This window comes from Gasterosteus aculeatus, chromosome 21, assembly GCF_964276395.1.
Source record: "Gasterosteus aculeatus chromosome 21, fGasAcu3.hap1.1, whole genome shotgun sequence".
Classification (NCBI taxonomy): domain Eukaryota; kingdom Metazoa; phylum Chordata; class Actinopteri; order Perciformes; family Gasterosteidae; genus Gasterosteus; species Gasterosteus aculeatus.
The window spans coordinates 19435079-19461344 of record NC_135708.1 but is presented as its reverse complement, the minus strand read 5'-3'; the positions used below and the strand labels follow the sequence as shown (position 1 = coordinate 19461344).

General features: G+C 46.1%; 1 protein-coding gene across 2 annotated transcripts in view; it reads left to right on the top strand.

The window, feature by feature from the left end:
- The window catches only part of LOC120811825 (cadherin-18), a 102793-nt gene that overhangs the window by 28971 nt on the left and 47556 nt on the right, over positions 1 to 26266 (top strand). Inside the window, exon 1 of one of the 2 annotated variants that reach the window (XM_078096946.1) lies at positions 18693 to 19016. The exons of the other annotated variant lie outside the window; for it this stretch is intronic. The gene's annotated coding sequence lies outside the window, so the exon portion shown is untranslated. Of the gene's footprint in view, positions 1 to 18692; positions 19017 to 26266 lie in introns of those variants that run through there. 2 annotated transcript variants of the gene reach the window in all.

Below are 26266 nucleotides of genomic sequence, written 5' to 3'. Positions count from 1 at the left end.
ATCACTCAAAATCTTTATTTTTGTTCAGAGGTAATTAGCAATGGAGCAACTTTTGGTTTTGTTTTGCCTCTAATCCAAAATGAAGTAATATTTACTTGTTGGGGCTTCAAAGTGCCTTTCTTACAATAACCAATTACACAAGATTACCACTGCTTCCGCTCTTTTTTTTACTTTTTATCAACAACCCAAACAAAATCCTTGTGAAAATGAATACAGGTTGTCTGTTTTCAAATAACGTGGATGCTAAATAAAAAACTAATGTATTATTAAGCGGGTCTACCTTTCCCCCGGAAGGGACATTCAGGCTTGCCGGTAGGAAATTGTAACTCTGAGGCAAAATTGGACATGATGCACTGCAGCTTCAGTGTACGCTGCACAGTGGGGAGAGAAAAATGGCTTTCATTAAGTCACACTGAAGTTTGTACATCAGCGATGATAAGCTCTCCGAGGGGCCAGCCGTCCCACCAGCCACAAGATTGAACTGTCCCGTCTCCCACGGTACGAGCAAAGAAATCAAATATTCCTCCCATGAATATGTAAGAAAAAATGAAATTAGAGCGGGCGAAGTGACAGGCGGAGAACATGGATTTCTCATGTTGTGCATCAAAGGCAACGAACACAATTGTAGCACACTGGTGATATGAACACAAGCAATACAGGTGCTCGAACAATCTGCTCATCGCTCCGCTGTGGAGCTTAATAATGAGCGCCATTACAAAGACCAGATGTTCAGCTCCTAATCCGTCCTCTAATCGAATTAGCAAACTGTCAATACAAAGTCAGGGACTTTGCAGAGCGTCAAGCTCTAACTTTGCTGTCCGCTGACCAACGGGAGCTCTGCGTCCACCTCACCTCCTGCACGTAGCCTCCAGCGCTGCTCTTATCCTCCAAAAGTGAGAGAGGTGTCATTACCGCGTCGAGTCGACCGTGCTGAGGATGGGCGGCAGTTTCCCTGGGTATTTGTGCGAGTGACCGACCTGCGATTCATTAAAGTGTGTGGCTTAAAACCGAGAGGACGACAAAACACAATTAAAGCAGGAAGCCTGGAGACGCCGGTCCCACGTTTCATTTTTTCAACCAATTAAGTCAAATTGACTTTGCTCCGGTCTGATTGTCAGCTGCACAGCTTGCATTGGATCTTTATCAACAGTAATTGCACTTCAAAGGGGGTAAAAGAGTGAAGGATCCGCCGTGACAGCTCAAGACACGGGTAGTAGGCATGTATGCAGGAAGCGAATGAAAAAAAATGGCGAAGGCACGATGCAAGATGAGGCTAAAAATCTGGTTTCACACTCGCTCGCGTTCCTCATTAGAAAAAGAGAGCGGCGTATCCGACAGGCTCTGAGTGGTGGAGGCAATCTTAACAAGCCAGCTTTTGGGAAAAATTATGAAATGTTCAGACACTTGGCTACAGTTTGGACAGAGTGAATTAGAAGCATCTCTATTGCGTTCCTCAGCTGTGCAAAAAAAAAAAAGGAAGATGGATGGCAGTATCCAAAAGGCTTTGTGCCTCAGTTTTGCAGTTTCAAGGGATGACAACCAGGATTCTCTCTGTGAAAACACACAGTTTGTTGTTGCCATCGCAGCTTCTCATGAACTACGTCAGAACTGCAGAGGGCGGAGTTGAATTGATGGAGCCGCGAGGGTCAATCGCTCGAGATTCACGTGCTGCCATCCTCGGGTCACGTCTCACGGTGACGGTGTTTGTCGGTTGGACCGGAGCTGCACGAGAGAAATGTTACTAATATTCCTGATGTGTTGTAAATTCTAAATCAGCTTTCCGCTTGGACAAAACACAACTTTTGCAAACAAACAAGTGGATTGTGGTTAATTATTCTTTTTTGTAGTAAGAAGGACCATGTGACCACGTGACCGCCTCCTTTTTCTAAAGCAGCCGATGGACAGAAAGTGGTGGTGGAAGATAATTGGAGGAGTTTGCAAAGAGACTTATCTTTGCTCATTTCAGGAGTCTTGTCCACACATTTTTCATGCATTCGTCATCTTCTGAATCTTCACTTTGAGTTTACCTTCTACCTTCGTTGGCAATGTGCAACAGCTCATGAAAGGGATCATTCATTCCACAGGAATTCTACCACAGAGGAATCATATTGGAGTGTTTGAATACAGGCAAAAAGAGTCATCTTTATATCTATTTACCCAGCAGCCTGGAGCTAAACAGCCTGTTTTACCAGTTATTGTGGGGAGTCACTGTATTGAGGCTGACAGCTCTGATCACTAATGAGGATTTGGCTTTGTTCCTCAATGAGGAAACCCCATTCTCTCTCAAACAATCGCAGATCAAATGGAGGTTTGTGCTTGTCGCTTCTCCTGATGAGGGAGCAAGAAAAACAAGGGCCCCCGTTTGTGTTTGAGTCGTTCAACAACCAATTAGTCAACAGGCTTAAGGTTTAAGCACAATGCAAGTGGACAAAACGAGAGCTCAGAGTCGTCCCAACATGCTGCCCGAGATGAGCTCTCTAACTTCTGAGGCTCGTGTTTTCACACCAAAGTAACAAGAGGATCAGGTATAAGAAGGACTTCCCTATGGAGACGATGGGGGGGGGGGGGGGGGGGGGGGGCATACCAAGGACGCATGCTTGTCACTTCTCCGGGGTTGTTATTCTGCATGATAGACCATCATGAGGGAGCCTGTGATTCAGTTTCTATTTCAGAGTCATTGTGACATGACTTACATTCGCTCGTCATCTCCCTGCAAGGATTATGCGTTAGGCCTGTCACACCAAATTGCAACTGTGAAGAGAGAGAAGGAGTATGAGCAACGCTTAGGTGACGGGAGAGAAATAAATCAGTTTGTATCACTCCTGTGGCAGCAGCCGCCATTGTGTAACGAAAGGAAATGTGGCTGAAACAGCTGGATCCATCTGTCGCGACCTGACACCAAGTGGAGACGCTATCAAATCGAATAACAATAATGGAAAACGTTGCTTGGACAATTTGCTTTATTCGACAATATTTATGTTTAGAAAAAGAAAATTGAGAATAAAGTGAGTTTTTACAATATTAACTTGCTGTTTAAGTAGATTTTGTTCTCACATTTAGTTTCCGTGGCCTCAACGAGACACATCTCATTTGTCTCCCCCCCCCTCCACCCTCTTCCCTCTCTTGTATCAGCTTCTGTCACTTGGTATTCGTGGCTGAGAAAAGAAGTGGCAGCAGTGAGAGAAACCAGTAATAACTTTGGATGTAATGTAACGAAACAGCATCCGCCACACAAATACCACCATTGAAGATTTCATCATTTTCAGCGCACAAATATTTTTTAAGGGGCTCAAGAGAAGCAAGATGGCTTTCAAGTGGGATTCAAAGCTGCTCTTGCATATGCGAGGACAATAGCAGGCCCGTTGTAGGAGTAACCTCGGTGTAATGCGCGTTGTAGTTTTACAACACTCCCCCTCTGTGAGATATTAGTGCAAAGTTCCTGCTTTCATTAAAATAGCTGCCATTTTTATCGCAGCAGATGCCCCCACGCTCGGCATATGTGCAAGGTCATAAATCCAGATTACCTACTTCTTGTGTCGCTCTTGGAGCCATCTGGTGTGATTTAAGCAGAGTGCGGCACTGTTTTCAACACCAGCTCCTCCCCCCCGTAGAAAAGGATTTCTACGGCTCAGAAAGGACTGGACGACAACTTCAGTCAATTAAAAAAGAGCACAACGCTATTAGTGATCTTAAGATAATCAAGATTTTTATCTCTGAAGTTGACAGTAGTATACTTAAAAATAACTCAACTGCAGGTACACAAAGATTCTTCACAGGTGTGGTCTTCCCAACGTGTGCCGAGTAATGAAACCTACGGGATTAACAATAAGTGTGTTAATTGTGCTAATTGTGCTAATTATTCAACATTAGGGATTCAGCAATATAATTAACTGAAGTAAGAATTCAAACTATGTGCTTTTGTTGTAATGTGCAGAAAAAAACCTATTGTCTTCAGCTGAAGTCACGTTTTTTGCAGGATATTATTTGAACAGCCTAGTTTCACAGAGTTGCTGGAGACTCTCTACTGAAATTCAGCCCGCGGCTACGACTGCACACTCTCTGATGACGAGCCACTGAAAGCAAAGACAAAAACAATGGCTCCTTTTCAAACAGCCTATAATGCTGGCACAACACAAAATGCTATCTGATCTTCTGTCTCTCCCCCGTCTGGGCCGATGCCGAGCCTCGTGTTAACAGAAACTTTAATTTCCCGTTGTTGAGTCACTGGATTCAAACTGAGAGATCACCAGCGCGTTTTAAATGCCACCGTAAACATCAACCGGTCAAAACAGCGCTTCAGGAGACTTGGGGTCTGCATTGTGCCCTTTTGTTCTATACATGCCTGTGGCGTCATATGCCTGTCATTTATCAAGCAGCAGGTGAGCGTAGCGACCTGTGAATCCCAACCTGAAGCCCGCCTCGCCGTAAAAGAGCACACACTGCTGCATCCGAGAAGACCTAAAACCAGCAGTTGATCAGTAAACCAATACTTTTCCATGCAGCTCTCCGGAGCCTCCGTGCAGGTGCATCGCATTGTGACACTGGGCTCTTGGTCACGTGACGTTCTTGCTTCGCACAGCTTCAGTCTTGGACCCCGCCTGGTTCAGAATGAGTTCAGACCTCGCAGTCATTGCAGTCAGCAGCGTTTTCCTGTTGCCAGGAGGTCCTCTGTATCTGCCAGGGAGCCATTGAGGAGATGGCACTTCTCCAATGCAGCGGCCCGGTGACACTTTAGTAACCCCGGGCGGCGTGATGGAGCATCTCGCCTGGCCAGGTGGACACGCTCATTGTCCGGCTGCCTTATCTCTTCGGGACCATTCGTCGTGAAGATCACTGGGAGTGACAGAGCGGAAGCCCAGGCATTCCTACAGAAATTTCTGGAGCAGGCAATGCCCCAAGGAGTGTTGGCGATGCAAGCGTGGCAAATCTAAGGCATCTGGACTAAAGGCTGTCTGGAGCCTCAAAATCTAGCTCCTCAGTTACCTTCACTAGGACGTATTAAGGATGAGAATGGAGCCTCTTGGCCGAACGCAGTCTCTCTTGATGTTCTTCCTTTAATGTATAGTGCTAGTGGAACAATTTAAAGCACCCTTGGGAGACGATCGATGAGACGGCCCCGTTGTGTCTCGATGCATTAGATTTGACAAGTGATTCCAGAGCTCAGGATGGATTGTTACTGTGTGACCGAGGCAGGACTCTAGTTTGATGTGATGGCAAAATCATTCCAATACGGAATGGAGAAAAAAAAGTATCTTAAATAAGTTCTGACATTGTGACACCCTCTGCAAGGCATTTTAATATTTAAGTTTGTATGTTGATTCCTCCAAGACTGGAAGATAAGAAGAAGATAAATGAGCATGTCACTCACTCTTACAACCTTTGCAACTGATGTTCTAGACATTATTCATGCATTAGGTAGAGTCAACTGTATAGTCACTGTTGCCAGATCCTGTGAGAGAAACAAGCATCAGCTTCATGGCGAGTAAAGGCCGCCCAGGAAACAACAAAAAACAGATATGTATGTGCATGTTTGTATTAATTTATTCCACAAACAAGCGTTTAAAAACTACTGTATCCTGTTGATTTTATTTGTATTCGTGGTCTAATTAATTCTTTGAAATTCACTCTTTCTCCCATGTTGTATGTTATAAATTTGTCATAATTTACTCACTCAGAAAAAATATATTTAAACCACAAAAACCTGTGAAATTATATTTACTGAGAAAATAGCGTTTTGTCCAAATTATTCCATTTTAGAATCAGTAGCAAGAAAAAGGTGTTTTCCAAATTTGAATACTGAATATGTGCATTATATAATAATGAAACAGAGTTTTTTTCTTTCTCTTGGAGGTGAATGACAGTGACGTGTCATTCACTTGTCATGCTCAAGAATTAAAAAGGCCTTTCCTTCCTCTTTTTTTAATGATTAACATCAACCATAGTAAAAGAAGTGTTGAAAAATGATGAAAAGACTGTGTTTTCATAACCCTGAATAGGTATTTTGGAGGCATTAACCAGAAGTATTGGTGAGTGAGCATGCTCTCACACTCCATGAAGGCCACTGATGCCCATGTGGGATTTTACCATCACTGCTAGTCAACGTTTTCCACCTCTGTGCCTAGATTGAGGATTTTATTACACATTATGCAGCTTAATGGGGTAAGAGATTAAGACGCTGCTGTATTAGCACATTGGATTGAAAAGGACGTTGTTTGGGGTGAAATCTCCAACTTGGATGTAGGTTTCTTTTGGCCTCTGGGTCGGGCCAGACGGTTTTCATTTGATTTTAAGTCAGAGGTTATCGTACGAGGTAATCATAGTATGGTGTCTCTGAAATGTCCCAGTTAAAAGTTTTTTCTTTTTCTCCCAAGTTCAACAACGTATTCTTCTTTTGTTGAACAATTCCGAAGATTTTTTTTTTACAAAGCAGCGACATATTTTTCAATAATATTTGTGGCCTTTCCCAGACCGCTCTCAGCCCTTCAAGTTGTGAAATGTGGCAGCTCGGTGAGGCTCAACACGGCCTGCTCCGAGGCTCTACGAGGCCATGTGGACGGGGCGGAGGGGGGAAGTGGGAGCTGACGGGGGGAAGTGGGAGCTGACGGGGGGAAGTGGGAGCTGAGGGGGGAAGTAGGGGCTGAGGGGCGAAGTGGGAGCTGAGGGGGGGACGTGGGAGCTGAGGGGGGGAAGTGGGAGCTGAGGGGGGGAAGTGGGAGCTGAGGGGGGAAGTGGGAGCTGACGGGGGAAGTGGGAGCTGAGGGGGGGGAGTGGGAGCTGAGGAGGGGAAGTGGGAGCTGACGGGGGAAGTGGGTTGTCGTAAAGAGCGATGAAGTTCGAAGCATTGAGGCTTTCACTCAGTACGCCGGTGTTTGTGTCCCATGTGATTCCGAATCCAACCTTGACTCATTTTAGATCACAAAGCAGGATAAATGTTATGAAGCCGCAGAAACTGCAGTTGCTTTTATATTTCTGACAAATGAGCTCCTTAAGGAGCTAGTACATCACTCGCTGTACTTTCGTAGTCATTGGTTATTGCAAAATCAACTAGGACTAAAATAGTTCAGGGCCTTGAATGTGAACACTGTTTTTTAATTACCTCCGGTCTTTTCAAATAATTACAATTCCATAAATGGATAATATAATTTTCAAATGAAAGAGAGCAATATGAGTCTTCATACAGCCGCCACATTCTCTCCTTTCCTTGTTTTTCCTTCACGCTCGGCTCGAGAGGGTGTTCCCAGAGCGGTGGCTGTCGACACAAAAAAAAGGGATTCATCTCAGCGTCTCTATTAACCTGAGAGGTAAAAGGCCTCTGCCTCCCCGGGTCAGGATGCCATCTGATGTGTGCGATGCATCACCGGGGCACCGCGGGGCCGCTGTGGGCGGGAGGTATCGATCAGGGAGGGTGTAAAGGCAGCTGCCGCTGAGTTCACTACCCGGATACTGTAATTCTCCAATCGTGATCTGGTTGCCTCCAGTTTTTAAGACTTCTGGAGGTTTGAGTGTCTTGGACGAGGAGGGGGGGCAGCGTGAGAGGTTCACTATTAGACTGTAGGTCATTAACCCTCCCGGGGATTTTGTGTTATTAATCGTTTGCAGCGCTTGAGAGTGAATCGCTTCACAATGGGTCAACTGTAAATGGCGAGGTTTTGTGTTTTTACTGAATATTGAAGTATAGACCGGGCCGGAACCAGTGCCCTGACTTTAGCGCCGCTGGTTACGGAGGGCGAGAAGCTTATCCGGCGTGATTCTCGCTGCGTCCTGCAGCGCGCCGGCTGGCAGCCATATTTAGCAGCAGACGCTGACATGCTTGACCTCTGCCAGCGGGACACACAAGCTGGATTACCTGGTGATACGCTCCTGATTCCCTAATCCCAGATCTGCCTCGCAGAAGATTAGCACCGCGGAAATCAACCGCATGGAAGTCTAACAAGTGGTGCGCCTTGGCGACCAGCAAGGCCCTACAATACCCCCCCACCCCACCCCATCGCACCCAACTAGTTTGGGATTTCTCTTTTCTTAAAACTGGCTCTTAGAAAATAGCTACTGGCTAAATAACCACTAGCGTTAAAATATTCATTGATCTATTTCCAGCTTCCACAAACATTGCTCTCGTTAGATAATGACTTTTCCCCCAAGAGGAGGATGGAGGGAAGTTGTTTGTTGTGTTTCATCAGATCTATTTATCATTATTTTATAACTTTACATGTGTGTAGGTTTAGAGTGAGGATTTGGCACATAGTTTATCTTTAGATAGGTCGGTATATACGAGAAGTGAGTACTGGTACCAGCACCATCAGCACTGGTAATGAGTCGCTGCAGCCCGAGGGAGCGGAGCTCATGAATTTAGGAAGCGACCAATCAGAAGTTAGAAATAGCGTGTCAAGACGACCTTTACCTTTCCCCAACCTGATGTGTCGGATGAACTTTACCAGACCTTAATAAAGGAGTCTGATCAGCAGCTTGTTTGGATTCGTATCTATAAATACAATAGTTGTAGGTGGAGGTTTATTCGAGTGAGTGTTCTCTGGACTTAGGACATACTTAATGAGGGCTGCACACTGTGTGGGAGACGACAACTAAGGCGGCACCCGAACACATAAAGAAGCTTGAAACAACTAGTCTCACTTCTCAGTGGGAGAGCATCTTGTTGCTCCGAGATGATGTAGCCTCGTTCTCAAAGGAAAAGACTCAAGTATTGGGCCGAAGCCGCCGCCGCGGCAGCATGTGTGGATTCTTTGTGCAGTCACAATGCAGATGTGAACCATCTGCACAGTGAAGAGTTGCAGAGTTGTTCACCTGCTTGGTCGCCATCGTTTTCACCTTTTGAGTCAGTACCAACGGACGGCCAGCAGCGAGCGACCTGAGGGGCCCTCACCTTCTCGCTAAAAGCCCTCAATTATAACTGACTTCAAGCCTGAATATAATGGTTAGTTGAATCAAAAGACCTCCCAATAGAGTTATCAGGAACAGAGATGTGACCTACGGAGATCAATAAGAGAAGAAACCCATGCACACACAGTCTGGGTTGGTGATGAGCTTTGATTGTGTGGCGCAGACTCGTTGTGTTCTGTGAATGTCTCCCACCGTATTCAGTTCAGGGTCATCGGTGTGCTGGATTCCAAACAACACGCTAAATATCTCCCAGGTAGCCTAGTTATTTTACTGGTACAATGTTTTCCCCAAAATGAGGCACGCTGGATTAATTTGAACATTTCAGAGAGGCAGAGCTGCTCTGTTGGCGAAAATAATCTAATTAGTTGAGTTTGTTATTGAACAAATTTGAAAGCAGGAACTCTGGTAAACATATTAATTAGAATATAAATGGGTATGATTTTTGTTTTTTTTCCAGTCATGACTTACGGCAGCAAACTTAATTAGTATTATTTTACAGTGAGTTCTTTTTTTTCCGTTGGGCTCCAGTCCAACATATCCAGAACATTGTTTTGCGTTTGTACAACTAGAACTCCCGTCCGCTGTGAGATTCTGCATGATCACATTCTGTCACCCTGCCCGTCTGCGGCCCCCGCGGCCCCCGAGTTGAGTGACGCAGGTGTCGCTGCGTTTCCCCCTCTTCATTTGAATGACATCTGACAGTGTCGATCTCCCCTGAACGCCGTTGCTCGGGCCTCGGGCGCCTTTCTGCTCGTCGTCTGGTCCCCGGCGAAACGCTCTGAGACATTTAGGGTGGCGCCGCGGCAGCAAACGCGCTTGTCACATCGCGTCCCGTCCGATGCCGCTGACTCAGCATAATGAGAGCAGCTCTTTAAGCCACCACCAAAAATGCAACGTGCATCCATGCCAGAGATGAACTAACCGCGTTGGAGAGCGTGTCAGAGACACGGAGAACGCTCCTCGGGCCAGCCAGCGTTTGCAGGAGTTAGTTGATGCGTGTTGGGACACGAGATGAGACAGAGGCCGACCGGGACTTCAGCAGTAAAAGCAAATTAATCTAATTACTTACTTGGATGTTAAATCCCCCCCATGTATCCCTGTCATTTTAAAAGTAATTGCAAATAAAACTGTTGCTACCTTTATTGTTTAATGGCAGACAACACCCACTAAATGCTTCAAAGTGCTTACAGCAAGAGGAAGGTACCCTAATCTGTAATACAGGTGAGAAAGTATGTCCCTGCATCTCAGACTATATGTTTTATTGAAATGATAAGCAGTGTTAGATGTCTGTAACTTGACATGTCATTCCTAAGCCCATACATCTGTTGACTTAAGAAGAGAACAAATAGTATAGCTGAGGAAAGCTGATCTGCAGACACAGCCTCAGGCGAACGCTGTCTGCTACAGACGGAAAGCTTTTGACCCATGAACCATCTGTAAATCCACCTATAAATATTACTGGACCTTTTTCTCGTGGGTCCCTAAAGATCTTTCATCATCCCAACTGAAAGTCTGGAAGAGGCAGGAGACCATTTTAAAACAGTTGTGGTGTGGCGTAAAACCTCAAATATGGTATTTTTTGAATTAATATATATACATTTTTTAACTTATGTTGGTGAAGAGTCGAACAGGCTCTAATTTGAATCAACGCAGCGTCCATTTTTTGACATATATTGCTGGCAACAAAACAAGCAACAGTTTTATTTATACTTTTATTTACAATCTCCTCATTGGTCAGCACCAACTGCAAGCAGTAATTGACCTATGACCTATACGTAGAGTGCACCTGGCGTTCCCTCTCGTGCATGTGCATTTTGACAAGGTGGATTCAATTATTCATGGTTATCCAATAATATTGGCTGCAACACAAGGTTGTTGACCCGAAAAGATGAAAGTAATCTGTGTTTCCAGCTTCGACGTCCAGTGCAGCATCCTTCCCAATGCATCATGTGTTGAACATCATCCGCCATGCGGTCTCTCACCGGCTATTATCACGGGCGATTCGATGCCTTGTGGTCTCTGCGCCTGCTCTGATATTAGAGTTCCGACTTGGATTTCATTTGCTGCTGCGGTTCTCGTACCCAGTATTGATCATATCAATGATTCAAAAGGGCAGAGTGAGTCACCAGCAGCCATGAAAGGACAATAACAACCGAATGTACTATTATTAATAGCATTCAAATTTAGGGAGGCAGTTCATTTCCATTTGGAGCAGTCCTTAATGGCAAAATAACTACAGCCTACGGTGTCGTACTTACTGGATCGTTCCAAAGGCCAAATGGAGTGTTGTGCTGTTTGCCGGAGCTGCCACTTCTCAGGAAAACTTAATGTCTTTGCACAAGGATCGAGTTTTCTCACTTCCATCATTCCTCCAATAACCGCAGCACCATGTCAACATTCCTCCAGTAGCTCAAATTAGATTCTGAGTGCATTTGGAAGAGGACTGACCCAGAAAACACCAGCCAGCATATTAGAGAAGATGGAGATGTAAGTCCTTTTAATGCCGCTAAATGAGCTCCATCTCTTTAACTGCTATGATCCCTAAGTAATCATTTGGGCTCTACGGTAAATAATATAATTCAAGGGAAGTAGAAAACTGTTTAGATCTTTAGGCTAAGATTGTACTGGAAATGTAGTAAAACACCTGTTTTCATTTGAATATTGAAATCTCTCATTTCCGTTCATTTGTTCTTCGTGACGTATCGCGAGTTTAGCAAATTCTCCGAAACATATTGGTGAAGCTCACTTTCGATATTTTCCGAGACGGTTAAGTGAAACATTTCGACAGTCGGGTATTTAGGGTAAACTGTCACATTTCCAACATATGGAGCCCTGCGAGGCAGCACTGTTTGCACAATGGGGTGCTTATGTTGCTTGAAATGGTCTCATATTCTCTGGTTGTCACACTGTAATACTTTGCTTGGGTACCTGAAATGACCATGCAGACTCATCACTTTGGATGTAATGAGGCCCATAAGAATACGAACTAAGAGCATATCAATTTGAAAACACATCACAGCTCATAACCGCTTTAGCAAAAGAGAGTACCGGTAGGTTGATTTTGGTCTTATTATTTGTGGAAGAAAAAGTTACTTGTCAAACCTTCCTTTCCTCAATTATTCAGACTTGTCCAGAGTTATCAATGCATTATGAATTTATGACAATCTGCTGATGGAAGTTTTGCAATTAATAACGATGGAGAGCTGCAGGAACGAGTCCAAAAACAGGAAAAGCGTTGGCATTTATTGTTCCCTCATCTGGAAATCAAGGTGTTTTTCGCCTGATGCCTGAAGCATAGAATGTGGAGATCTAACGCTCAGTTCTGCATCATTAAAATCTAAAAGGGTCTCTAATTCAACTAGAATTTGAATAGACTAGTTTAAAACAGGTCTGCTTTATATTTGTGCCGAAATGCATTCGATCCGAAATCCAAATGCTAAAATTCAATAAGCTTTCTGTCAAAAGAACAAAGGTGACGGAAACTTCTCGGGTGGCCTTCCAATACAAAACCATCTCTGCATACAAATGTTTAGTCTATTCCAATATTTTTAATCATGTAATCTTTATGTAAACAACAGGTCGGTTGAGCACGCATGCTCTTTTACAACAAGGCTATTGAGGAGTTTAATGAATAACAGAAACACAGTAACAAGAAGAGACGGAGAACAATTCAATAAACAAGGTATGGTATTAACAAGGTATTCATGGAAAGCATCAGAACTTGTTGCCTTAAAATTACAGATTAAATATGTTATATTGCATAAGATACGTTTTGTACATTCATCTAAAAGAACAAAAACCAAACAGATTATTTATTTTTAAGGCTAATCCCAGATAATTAAATACCGCCCAAACAAAGGTGCTTATGTTGCCACTAATCTTTAAATGAATAGATAAAACAGCATATCATTATGGCATATATAATATATATATATATATATATATATATATATATATATATATTACATATGTTAGTAGGTCATTTTGTCAAATAAACATTTACCGTCTAGAACATTTACACACTTTGAGTCAGGTCCAATTGGTTCCTGCGGGTCCCCCAGCGAGGTCCCTGAGCTCGGGAGGACAGACGTCCTCTGGGCGCTGCCACAGGCGGGAACACACCGCACTGGAGTTTATAACAATAACAATAACCTGAAAAACCCAAATATTTTATGACTTAGCGACAATCGTGAATGTACCCCCCTCCACACACACACACACTCCCCCTTCTTTAGGCACGACTACCGGAAAGCAAGTGTTCTCCGCGTGTAACTCTGCACAAACAGGCTTCACACAGCATCTCTGTGTTCGTACCTCACCGTGTGAAATGTTAAATAATTCATTCGCGGCTACATTTCAGTCCTGTCAGAAAGAAACTATAACTGGAGCGAGGGAGTTTTTCAGGAAGAAAAATCAATACGTAAGGGTTTTGGATGCCACGTTACACGAATAACAATGTGACCTTTCAATCGCAGTCAGGGCCAGGACTTCATGCTGTATAATATACGATTGTATAATTACTACTTTGGCATTAGTGAGAAGCATTTTAGTGGTGCTGCTGTTGGAAGGGAGAATTGAAAGAAGAAATGGTGTTTGTCCCCAAACGTGTTTGAGGGAGTTGAGGTTGGAGGCACATTCAAATGTCACTAGAATGTATTTGACCAAAAGAACCATAGTTCACTTCTAAAGTAAGGAGTATTACGTAGTAGAAGGTACCTCAAAATTGTATTCATTACAGTACTCGTGGATTTGATTTCAGTTGTCATGTAAATGAGAGCATCTGGTTTCCCATTCGTATTCCTGCAGCCGCCGCGGTAATTGTAGATGTCTTCGCATGTCGATATTTTTCTCCTCCGATTGGAGCTTCGTACGACGCGGAAAAGCTCTCACTGGAGGAGGCGAGCCGGGGAATCCGGGAATATCTGCTTCTCTTTCACAGCTCAGAGAAAGCCATCAAGGTCACCTCAGTACTCCGGAGGTAAGTTTGACATTGTCCACTCAAAGAGACTGATTCATTATCGTGCTGTTCACAAAAGTTATGAAGGACACGGTAAATGGTCAATAGATGACTGAAGAATCACATTTTACTTTAAGTATCACTTATACGTGATGTGATATTTGCACGCCCGTTTATGCATCTAGGTGTGTGTTTAAGTGAAACTACTGACAGGTCTCTGGTTGGTAGCTACCGCTAACAGCTAACGGAAGCAAACACACAGCAGGTCTTGAGGTTTCTGTTCAGAGGGAGCATTTCAAAGTCAAGCGCTAAGCTGTGAACCGCAGACGGCTGCATGTTTGAGTGGAAAAAACAGGGCGGGGGCCGAAGTAGTTCGAACTCACTCAATCAAACACCACGGCGGCGTGTGTTGCAGACACGTCTGGCAGAGATCTGCACTCCTTTGAGTGCCGACGGTCTTTTGCACTTTTGACGGAAATTCCATTTCCTGTGTTTCAGCAACACTCAACAATCTATCAGCTGTCTTTGTCCGTGTATCAATGTATGTATCACAGTGAGTTCCATTAAATGTTAACCGCGTAGAAGCACATTGTTCACATCGTGTGTGTAACCACCGCATAAAGCAGACACTATTTCCTATTTGGAGGTTGCACATTCTTCCGCAGGACCTTTTGTGCTTTTTAACAAGAATTCCAAACTGTGCTTTCACAGTTGGCAGCAAAAACAACAATTGGTTTGATTCTTGAGCGGCAATTTGTGTTGGCAGGGTAAGTGCTCGTGGGCAACCCTAGCACAGAATCCTCTGCAGAGGGCAGAGTAGATGTTTTTTTTAATGTCGCGGCGTAACCTTGACGCTCGTCAGCAATATATAAATTAGAAGTGTAGCCGCGGGCAAACTAATTCCCCCCCTCGATGCTGACATGTGTCTCCCAGCTCCAGCAGAGTCCGCTGCCTCCACGATTCGTCTGTGTCCACACGCCGCTCCCGTGGGCTCACCAGCCCCGACCAGAGACTCACCAGAGACTCATCACAGATTCATCCACGTCCGAATCCCTCGGTTCCGCTCAGCTGCGATTAATTGAGTATCGCTTCTGTGCGGAGGGTCCGCGGGAACCAGTGTGCCCCATTTATGGGAGAAACAAACAACACACCGGCTAGTGTGTACACAGCAAGAGAAATAAATAAGAAAGTCATAGTGCAAGTTAAAAAACATGCAAACTTGTTGAGAGAATACGTTGTAGTCTCAGTGTGTTGTTACAGGCTTTTCAGTAATTAGCCCCCCTGACACAATGATCCACTGACCTGTCGTTGAAAACACGTCAAGGAAACCGACGTCCTGCAGAGAAATGTCTCTTTGGATCGATACCCAAGTAACCTTTTTGCAGCTTCTCGTTAGGGAGAAGCATTCGTGTTTGCAGAGTTTCACACTCGTATACAGCATGTGCAAGAAGGCTCTCCTGGCCCTCATTAAGTAACCCTCCGTGAATTCCATGCACTTTGCACAACTGTCACATAAGTCTGCAGCCTGTTTGCCAAGATTATTTTGTGCGAAGTTCGAAATTTGCACCACAATGTTTCAAACTCCCAGCATCCGACCCGGGTGAATTTGTGTATTGTCAAGTGGTTGACAGCTGTTTTCGTGTGAATCATCCGTTTCTGCGTTAGTGAATCCTGTCCAGACTCTGCTCAGCCTGCTCGGACTGGCATGCAGAAAAGGAAGAAGCTGTGGCCGCGTAACTTAACGTGAGATTCTATGCAATTGGAAATCTTTCTCTTGAAATAAAAAGTCTCTGCCTCCCTTGCGTGCAGGTAACCACAGGCGAGCAATGTTCAAGTCGAGAACCAATCAAAACTCTCGACAGAGGCTGGCAGAATACTGATTGAGACTTCCCAGTCGGTGAGGACGCAGCTTGCATCATTAGTCAGACTTGGACCTAAAGCCAACGTTGAGTTTATGCTTGTTATGTAACATTGTCACGCTTGTAATGTAGCAAGAAATGCCGCTAAGGCGCTTGCATTTTTATGCTCATTTGAACAGAACACGTCCGTCTACCAGCAAACAGTCCCAATTGGCAGTGAAATCTAAATATCAGGAATATGAAAAATACCTGTCTACAGCCAGAGTCATTACTTATTTTTTTTATATACTGAGCACGTCCACATTAGAGCGTGTTTGAAGCTGTGCGCCAACTCTGGATGTGGACCAGAGACGGCGTTCTGTTGGCAGGAAGAAGTAGGCCTGGATGATAGATGAAGCTGGAGGCAGAACGCTGAGGAGCCTCTGACGTCGTCGAGACCACCGCCCGCCTCTCCACGTCCACTTCCCTCCCCTCCCGCCGCCCGCCTCCTCCGGCTCTGGCGCCTAATGTGTCTCCTCAGCAAGCACACTCTTTGGTTTATAGACCTTCACCCCCCCCTCCCACCGCCCCGTGCATGACGCATCACCTTCCATTCTCTTCATGTCTCCTGTGCAGCCTAATTGATGAGTGAACACTAACAAGTTTCCCTCCATCTCTCTATCGTGTCCTGGTCCTAAAGGGCCTCTGTCTCTCTCTCTCTCGTGCTGTCCATCTCCTCATCGTACACCCCCGCCCCTTCGCTTTCACTGCTCTGTTCATTATTCATTAAGTTTCCCTTTGGATCCAGAGAGAGCAAAAGCACGGCTGAAATTCATGTGCAGACCGCACGGCCGGCCCAAGGGTACCTGAGCAAAATGAAGGCGAGCGTGTTCCCGCGCCTACGAGAGGGTGGAGGAGTTGGCGGCGGGACGAGAGGGGTTGACCGCCCGCCCGACTGACAGACCGACCAATTGATTGACAGTGAGGAATGGAGAGGGAAAAGAAAGGGAGAGTCAGCGTATAAAAGAAACCCACCCAAAAATGAGAGGAGCTCCGACGGTTGAAAATGGTCCGAAATGTTTGGAAGGTCTGATGTATTAGCCTGAATCAAACACTATGTATTAGTTATAGATCTGTAAAGCGAAAGATGAGTCAAGTCATCCATCCGACACATTGAACAAGTCGCACCGAACATCTTTGCTCCGCCTGCACATTGTTGAGATTTGTGAGGGCGGCAACGTGAGAGCAGCTACACGCGTTTGTTTTACTTTCCCGTGGTTTTACTCTCTACCCCCGAATACACAATGTAAGTAACCGCTAAGCTGAGCTGCTGTGACAAAAGCAGAGAGGCTCACAGAGGACTATCTCTATGCACGTAGATGCTGCAGATGGAAGGAGTTCTGTTTTTCTTTTTCAAGGATGCATACGTGGTGGAAAATGAAGGCGTTCAAAGCCTTTTTGAAATAAGGTACAAAACGTCATATTTTATTTAGTCCTCCGGTACATTACTCGTACACTTCAAAAGCAACATTAAAGCAGCCGTGCACTCTGTTGCTTGTAGGCAGAAAATATATGTTTTGGGGTTAGAGGTGTTCATTTTACTGGCATTAGCGGCTGTGCGGATGCTATAGTTTCCAAGCAACTGGGCAGATGAAGCGAGTGTTTCTATGCAAACTGTTTTTGTTTCTTATTAAAAAAAGGTTTCGCGTGGCGACGGGAGTTCAAAAGCACAAAAGGTAAAGCCAGCGACACCCACGTGACCTCCACTCGTTCTGAATGTCTCGCTCGACCTGAAGACGAGCTTTAGTGCTCCGAGTGTCTGAAGTTGAGGAGAGGCGCGTCGGCACGCTTCGTCCATTGTTAAAGCCCATCAAAAGGCCACAATGTTCTACTCAACTTTTGAAGAGCTGTACTCTTGTGAGAATAATTTTCTCAAAATCCACGGCTTGGATGTTGACCTCGCGCCCCAAATTCTAACCGGAGTTGCTGATTTGCTGACATTTAGCAATCCCGGATTGCTAAATGTCTTGACGGTCTGGTCTGAGGCGCTTGTCCGGCTGGAGCGGAGATACTGAGTGGAAACGAATCCCATGTCGGTCCCCATGGTGGCTTTTTAATTGCTGGGGGAGGATCCATTGTTGGATAACCACAGCTCCACTGCAGCAGTTCCAAGTTCCACCTTCCAAAAGAGGGAAAAAAATGAATTCTTGCAAAGATTTTTTAATACAAATCACAACATACACCACATTCTTTTGCTACGGTGTTCCCCGGGGTCTTTGTGTCTTCATTTGATATTTTGGAGGGACTTTTAGCATTTTTTTATCAATTTTTCTACGGTCTAAAAAGGATGAATTCACCACCAGATCAATCAACCCAGATGACAACCTTTGGGTATTCGAGGTATTCGTGAGGAAAAGTTTGGACGTAGCAGCAGCGTCCGCCTCCTCGGCTACACCCAATCTCTGTTTCCCCTTCTTATTCAAATGGTACTGATAATAAAAACCTTTTTGTTAGTTTGTAACAAATTTTTATAGGTAATAGTTCTGTATATGTTTTTTTAATTGTCAAACGAATGGCCATGACACCATTTAGCATTTTAATCCCGGGATCATCTGTTGTTATGGGAGTTTTAGACCGTTTCAAACACTTATTTCATGCATGTTTATATATTATGAATCTGTGCAGAACCCACAGTTTTGGCCAGTTTGAGCCAGCATGGGTGCACTTTCCTTGATTGCTTACACGCTCCATCCTACGGGGACAGTCTGGACAGGTAGACTGTGTCTGGCACTAAACGTGCGCGTGTGTGTGTGTGAGAAAATGAGACAGGGGAAACGTATCGCTTCCTGATTACTATCTCATATAATCACGTGTTAACAGAGTAGCAGAGGCAGATAATGGAGAGAGAGGACGGGGGGGGGGGGGGGGTGTAGGTAGACACGGGGAGGCCGGTCCAAGTCTGGAAGCCACAGATTGATTTGAGAACCGGCCAATCGGATGCCTCCTCCGGCCCGAACCGCCGCAGTAGCCGGGCAGGATTGGAGGATGCTCCGGAGGAGAGATGCGCACACATGCGCTGCCTCGGCTCGCTAGTCCTTTTGCGCGCACACACACACACACACACACGCGCACACACATCCGGGGGGGGGGAGAGGCAGAGTGTCGGCTCTCCGGGAGCCGCGCGCAGTCGAGCTGTGCTGTGGAGAGGACGGCAGCGTTACTTTGCCACCGAGGGAAGGACGGAGGAAGCGAGAAATGAGGAACAAAGTCAAAGTGGTGCATCTTTTCCCCCGCTAATCAGCGGCCATGCGTGTTCACGCGCACAGGTAAGAGAGATAAGTAAGTTTGTGTGGATGTTATCCGTATTACGGTGTAAGTTGTGCGTGGGACCGACCGCCTTCATCCCCCCGACGCGGTGCGGCTGACAAGAGCCGGCAAGTGGGCAGGAGCGCGCGCGCGCGCGCCAGCGGGCTGAACCGCGAGTTTGGCCGCGTGCGCATTTCGCGAATTGCGTCTCTTGAAATATTGCCACGGAGCAAAAGACAACCAGGCGAGGTGTGAAGGAGAGAGGGAGGGAGGGAGGGGGGGGGGTGGCGCACTTTTCTCCCCCACTCATTCTCCGGCCATTAGAGGAGTGGACGTGGCTCCTCTCCCCGGGTCGTGGATGATTGACAGGCTTTCCGGGACGCGGTGGGAGTTGGAGGCTGTTCCGCGCCGCTCCGATCCGCGTGCCGCACCGGCGCAGGCGGACTGACATTGTGCGCGCACTGCAGGGAACAGGAGTCCGCTGACTGCAGCGCGCGCGCGCCACAGAAACACATAAAGACGCCTCAGTCATCCAAACGTGTGTGTGTGTGCGTGTGTGTGTGTGTGTGTGTGTGTGTGTGTGGAAAGATGCGTGAGCCAAATGCCAGATGCTTGGCTATCTCCGTTAATGTTGTATTTATTGGCTGCTGCTGAGCTGTATCCTGCTGCCAATCCTCAGCACTGTATTTTTTGGGGGCAATATGACCACCTCTTATGTGTTTAGGGAGACGATGGTGTCATGTGATCGGTGCTGTGGATTGATACGTTTCCCATATTTCTGTTTCCTATACTGATTTCGATGCAAACAACATGAAAATGTCGCATGTGTGTGATGACAACCACCCTGCCGGGGGAGAAGTTTTAACAAATGTGTCTCGGGGGCTTCATATAGCAGTTCATTTGTAACACGCAGACTGGGCTGGAGCTACAATACATTCATATTTTGATGTTGATGTTGCTCCATACCGTCAGGCATGACTAAAGTTCCCCCGTCACTAAGAAATTCCGCAAAACCCCACATTTCAGAAGCTTTTATCCACTAAAGGTTGGCATTTCCATTAATCTTTGGGGAGTGTGCACCAGAAGGACATGGAATACGGAGTGGCTCGCACTAAATGCAGCAAGCAGAAGGCCCTCTGCTGCATCTCCAAACCCTTCAGTGGTACTTTATTCCCAACGTAGAGGCCATTATCGCTTACTTCTCACACGTTTGAGACGTGCAAGGCCGGACTTACTATAGCAGCGGCACAACGTAATAGCTCACCCAAACCTTTGAGTTTACCTTCACATTCAAAATATAAAACCACAACTCCGTGTGCGTTAGCTGTCGAGGCCTTTCAGACCATCGCCGCTTCTATGGAAACAAAATGCAAACCAAAGGAGCCTTGTAGTGCGGGAGCAGGAGTTTTAGATTTTCCGGTCACATACAATCGCTCTTTTTAATCGGGCAGGTCTGGGATTGCGGCTCTCGGTAATGTTTGTTTCAAATAGCAAAAGATAAACGACAACATTAGTTTGCAATAGAACGAAGCTCCACCCAGCTGGTCACGTTGACCTGGACGTTGGATGTTCTGGATAACTAATCCAATATGTAAATTTGCCGATGGTCATTGACCTGTTGTTAACTTGGATTTTTCGCTTCCTCCTCGTATGATGCACATTGTCCCGCTACGTTACCCAACGCCTGCCTTGAAAGCGGGCGGGAGGCTCCTGAGAGGTCGAAGGTGGCCTCAGCACCCTCTCTTTGACGTTCTTGGCTTTTGTTTCTCCGGCCTGCGGGTGGATCCCCGTTTGAAAAGGGCACCCGAGCTAATTACCCGATTATTAACCCAACCGAGGACGAGCAACGCAGGGAAATGCCACGTTAACTCACAAACAGGCTCCAGTGTTTGTACATCCAACTGTGTGTGATGTCGACATCACAGTAATTATGAATTCTGCGTACGTTAATCACCATTACAACTGCTGATTCGATGCCAGCTCAACAACCCCTGAAGTTTTATGAACTCAAGTGTGAACAATTATCAGTCACTGACGACATTACCTGCAGCACGCGTGTGTGTGTGCGCGTGTGTCGCTCAGCATGGCGGTGAGGTGCAACACCATCAAATAATAACTTGTCAAATGTTTCTCAATTGAAGATCACACGGTAATAAGCGTTAACTGACAGCTACTGTTTGGATTCTGAAGTAATGGCACCAGATTTCCACTGTAGGATCACCACTTCAGCACATGTTGGACACACGCGTCATTATTATTGGTAGTCACAATTGTCCTTAGAGATTGAAAGCACAACAACAACAACAACATGGCAGACTGCCACCTTCCCCAAGTGTCGGTTATTTTCTAACTCACACACACACACACACACTCACCTATAGCGGTCAACAATCCGATTTTTCTTTGGCTTTGGAGGTGGCTAAGAAAATAAAGCTGATGATCTCACAGGGGTTATTTTCCATCTCGCCTTGGGCTTGGTGACTAACAGGATTCCTCTGTTGCAAACTGGAGGTGTGAATTGGAGAAATGCGTTAACAAATGCTAATCGATGGCAGGGCGGTGTTTTTGGAGCCTGATCCACACTTGGGATTAAATGCCAGGTCATGTCTGCGTCTGACGCTTGGGTTTCTCTCAGAAGCAACATCAAGGAAGTGCGATCCAAAGTACTGAGAGCACATACTTGCGTCCTCTCTCGATCCTGCCCAACCAATCTCAAGAGCGAGATGCATCAAGAATTCATGGTCCACCCGGGGAGATTTCTCCCCCGGGTGGCCGCAGCGCGATGGCCGCCACCGTGTTTTTCAATCACGGCGCCGGCAGACGGGAAAAGGAACGGCGGATTATTGTTCCAACAGCACAGTCGAAGGGCCACTCGAAAGACGAATGGCGCTTTCCTCCAAAGATTAGCCGACGGGGTCCTTCGCTGTCTCTGCCTGCCGACCGGGAATCATCGTCAGTGATGCAATCCGCCTCCAAATCCAGGATGTGACAAATTAAAAATAATCCCTTAATTTGAATGCCGCAGTGTGATGTTTTTGTGTGGTTTACAGAGAGCGATAATGGATGCATTTTGACATTTCATTTCTTATCATACATGTTCCCCTTTTGGAAATGCACACACAGCAGACGTCATCAGCGATACGAGTACGTAGGTTGGAGGTAGAAGGCGCGTCCTGCCACTGGTGCATGGTTACGCTCTACGTGCACGTTACCTGCTCACTGAATCTATTTATTGGGCCACTGGTTGATATATTTACCTGTTCACTAATCACAAACAGGTCTGAAAAGTCAGTCTGTTTAGGTTGTTTAAGTTGCAACGCCATTGACTTTTTTTACCCCTCGTGTGATAATTCTGTTTAATTTCAGCTTTATTATTACAATCTCACCATCACATAAACCTCCGTCTGATTGGAACTTTCATCTACTCGTGTTGTAGAATTTACTCACTAATTGCCTTCTGAAAGAAAAACTACATTTGTCTTCCAACATCTCTTGGCTCTTGCTATAAATGAATAAAGCGCTTTACTATTTAAGACGTAAAAGATTCATGATGTCGGCATTCAAGTCCAATTTCCTGACGCAGTGGACTGTTTCCAGATTATCAACAAAGTGGACTTGTTGGGACCATATTTACCCAAAGAGAAATAACTGCAAAAAGGGCCGAACTTGTCAGTCAGGTTCAAGCACAATCACAGGCACTTACAGACCCAAGCGCTTCTAAAGACCTAAATAGGCCTCAGACCGTTGGCCAATCACGTGGCAGGAGGCAAGAGGTCATCATCTCATGGGCTTGGTCGGTGCGGTCAGAAGGCGGGACGCTGATCACGCAGAATGAGAGAATAACTTGGATGCCTTTGGCTTCTCTTGCGTTGAGGAAAAATTTAAGTGTTGTTTTGGTTTCTCGATCAAAAACCGGGCTCATTAAAAGCGAGGAAACACCAGGTTCCTGGCCTTTTAACTCATCCTTTCTGGTTTGCTGCCATGTCCTCTTCTTCATTATTTATACTTTCAAACCCCAGCGTGGGACACGGAGCAGTCGGCCTCATGCTGACGTTATTGCACTCTGGGTTTCTTCCGTACGGGTGAAAGCAACATTAGAATGATTCATCGTCTGCTCTCGCCGTCAGTGACGAATGGGCAGCAAAGCATTTCCTTAAAGATCACTCAGCACAGGCAGAGGAGGTCTGAGTTTAAACACATTTAAAGGAGCATGGGATTTAAACCTCAGGAATCAAACGACACAGTCGTCCCTATTTGGTCCAATTAAGTAGCTTTCCCGATATCATGTTGGATTTGTTTTTTTTTAAGATTAGATGCTAATGAAATCAATTTGCGCACCTCCTAACTTCCAGAAGGGTGAATTCTTTTGGATAGTGAAAAAACATCTTAAAATGATGTGCAACTCACTGATGTGAGAGGAATTTAATCAAAGCGCTGTTTTGGCCGACACGCCGAGTCCAAATGACATGAATGTGATGTGAATTACATAAATTACACGTGTTTGAACTTGATTTAAACGTGTCAAGTAAAAGTGAGATGTAGTGTAATGGGCAAAAAGTCTTTGCAAAGCCTGAAAACGGTTGATGAGCAACACGCTGCATGAATATCTAATGTAATATTTGGAGGTTGGGTTTCCATTTCACATTTGCAAATGTTTGCTCGGAGACTTTTCCTTTTTTAAATAGCTCCTGCGGATGAGCTGTCATTATGCAATCGCTGCCGGTTTCTGCCCGGATCCGGGGGGCTGCCTCACAGTCATGTATTTTATTCTCTGCTGGAAAGCCTCATGGTTCGGGGGGGGTTTGCCTTCGGTCATGTTCGGGAGATTTCAGCTTCTGTGTTTCATTCACTTGGGCGGATTCTTTCTCTTGCCGTCCCCCTATTGATTTACATTTTAGGCTTCAGGCATCTCACAGGCGCTTTTATGCTCCACGATGAGCACAGAATAAACTGGTTGACATTCGGCGACTCGCTGAGGAGGAGCTCAGCGGAACGCAAGTAGACGGGACTGAGATGCAATTTCAGGTGACGATGCAGTTTCCACTAGTTTCAAGCCAAAATGGAGGAAAGAATAAGTAAGAGTTAGAGTGCCACATATTTCAGAGTACAGGATGAAAATAATAATAATCATTTCCGCAATAATATGAGGAAGTAAAATCTCATTCCCATTGAACATATAGCTTTCCGAAGGAAATGGACCTGAATGTAGTACGGTGACGGAGGGATGGGGGGGGGGGCGTTAGTTCAGATCAGTATCCAAGTGCAACGCGGGAGCCATGATGCTGAAACACGAGAGTGCTCTGTGAGCCCGTCAGACTCGTCTCCTTTTCACACGCAATGTGAGAGAGATGTTAATTGGACCAGCACTCAGTGAGAGGGGGAGATCTGAGGTGGATGAGAGGCGAGCCGAGGGGGGAGGCGGCGGTGGGAGTGTTTCGCTGCCCGTCAAGAAGACCAAAACACGGATTCCAATGTTTCACAAACAAGCCAAACTTTCCCTGAATAGAATCTTGAAAGTTTAAATTCCTGCGTGCGTCAAGAGTGAAAATCTATTTCCTTTCAACCTATTTGTTCAAATTTGAGGGCCGAACGTCGACCTCGGCTTCTATTCCAATGCATTCATGGAATGTCGCTCAAGGAAAATGTTGCCTACTTCTTGCCGTCAGTCAACACCGAGTGTACTCTGTCGCTGCTTCCTTGCAGTAGTGGGGGCGCAGATGTTCTTAGGACTGCGTCCAGGACTGCCGCAAAACCGCTGGCTTTGTGGCAACATCTGGCCGCTCCCTCGCCCCCCCCCGAGGACTGTGCTGGTGAGCCGGTGAGCTTAACACACACCCATCTAACACACAACACATCCGGACACACAAACACGCTTGTTCCAGATTTCGCGGTTTCCATTTTGCCCACGAATGTGCTCTTTGAATTGATTGTTTTTTAACGGCTCCGCACTACATTTATTTATGTTTAACAGTCTTTGTAATAAATGAAATAATGAATGTCAGCGGGGAAAAACGCCATTGTTTCTCGCAGCCCACGCGACACACTGCGCACACCTCCCTCCTCTTCCTCGGCTCGCTCTTTATTTGCACGGGGAGGCAGCGTATTTGTCTGTTGCGAGTCTCCACAGGCACTTGAAAAGCAGTGCGGCGAGCATCTGCGAACCCCCCCGATTCACTCGCACTTCACCCTCTCATGAGGGAATCTACCTGGCAGCGAGCAAGCGCGCTTATCTGTGTAGGAAATGCTAATGCAAATAGCCCCAGCCCTGCATGAGAACACACAAGCCCCCCCCCCCCCCCCCTTGTAAAACACACCTTCTGTGTGTTTCAGCCCATGTGAAACGGTGAAGGCTGCCAACACCCGGTAGCCTCAACCTGATTTTAGACTTCTCAGACAAGAGCAGAAGTGCTGCGGGGGGGATATGAATACGTCCCTGAGTCTGTTTGTCTTGTTCCACTTGGTCCCAGCGGCATTAGACGCTCGTCCAGGTGGGGCTGAAGTCATTAGCCGGTTCATTGAGGACTCGGCTGTCACAAGCAATTTTCGTCACATCAAGACAATATCCTGCACAATTAATTGGTTTATTAGTAAAAACAATATGCAAATGAACCAATTAATGACAAATGACCACGAGTTGGAGCCGTGCAGCAAAGCATCTGCAGGACTGAGTCTGATGTGCATAATGCTGATGGACCTCTGTCTGGATGTTGTGCGGCAGCGGCGGCCGTGGAAGAAGAGCAAGATCGCGGTGATGATGGTGATGATGATGCGAGTTGAAGCGCTGTCTTCTTTCCGCCACGCAGTGGCCAGCAGATGGGGTGTGTCTGCTCCATCTTGGCATCCCGGGCTGCAGCGTTAGAGCTCGAGAATCCAGCCATTAAAACGTGCAGCAGATGGGACGTTTCCCATCTTCCACCCGGCTCTCATTAGGCATCCAAACAACATATAGCAGGGTTGACGAGTGCAGACGTGTTTTCTAATTTGAAGAAAAAGATCTCCCCCCTTCACAGAGATAATTCAGGTTGTTAAACTTGGCGTGTAAACATAAGGAGACGAAAGCGTCATAAGGCCTCTCGTTCTCGGCGAGCGCGTCGTCGCCGAGCGTTTGAGGTAATCAAAGCTGAGGGTTGGGGCAGATGGTGTTTGGAGGGGTGGTGTACCGGAAGGACAAGTCGCTGTTGACTTAGTGGGAAACGGTGGGAGGGGGTGACTGACACGCCACCCAGCCCACATGACTCAGTGGGAGTCATTACGGCAATGGGCCTAATTA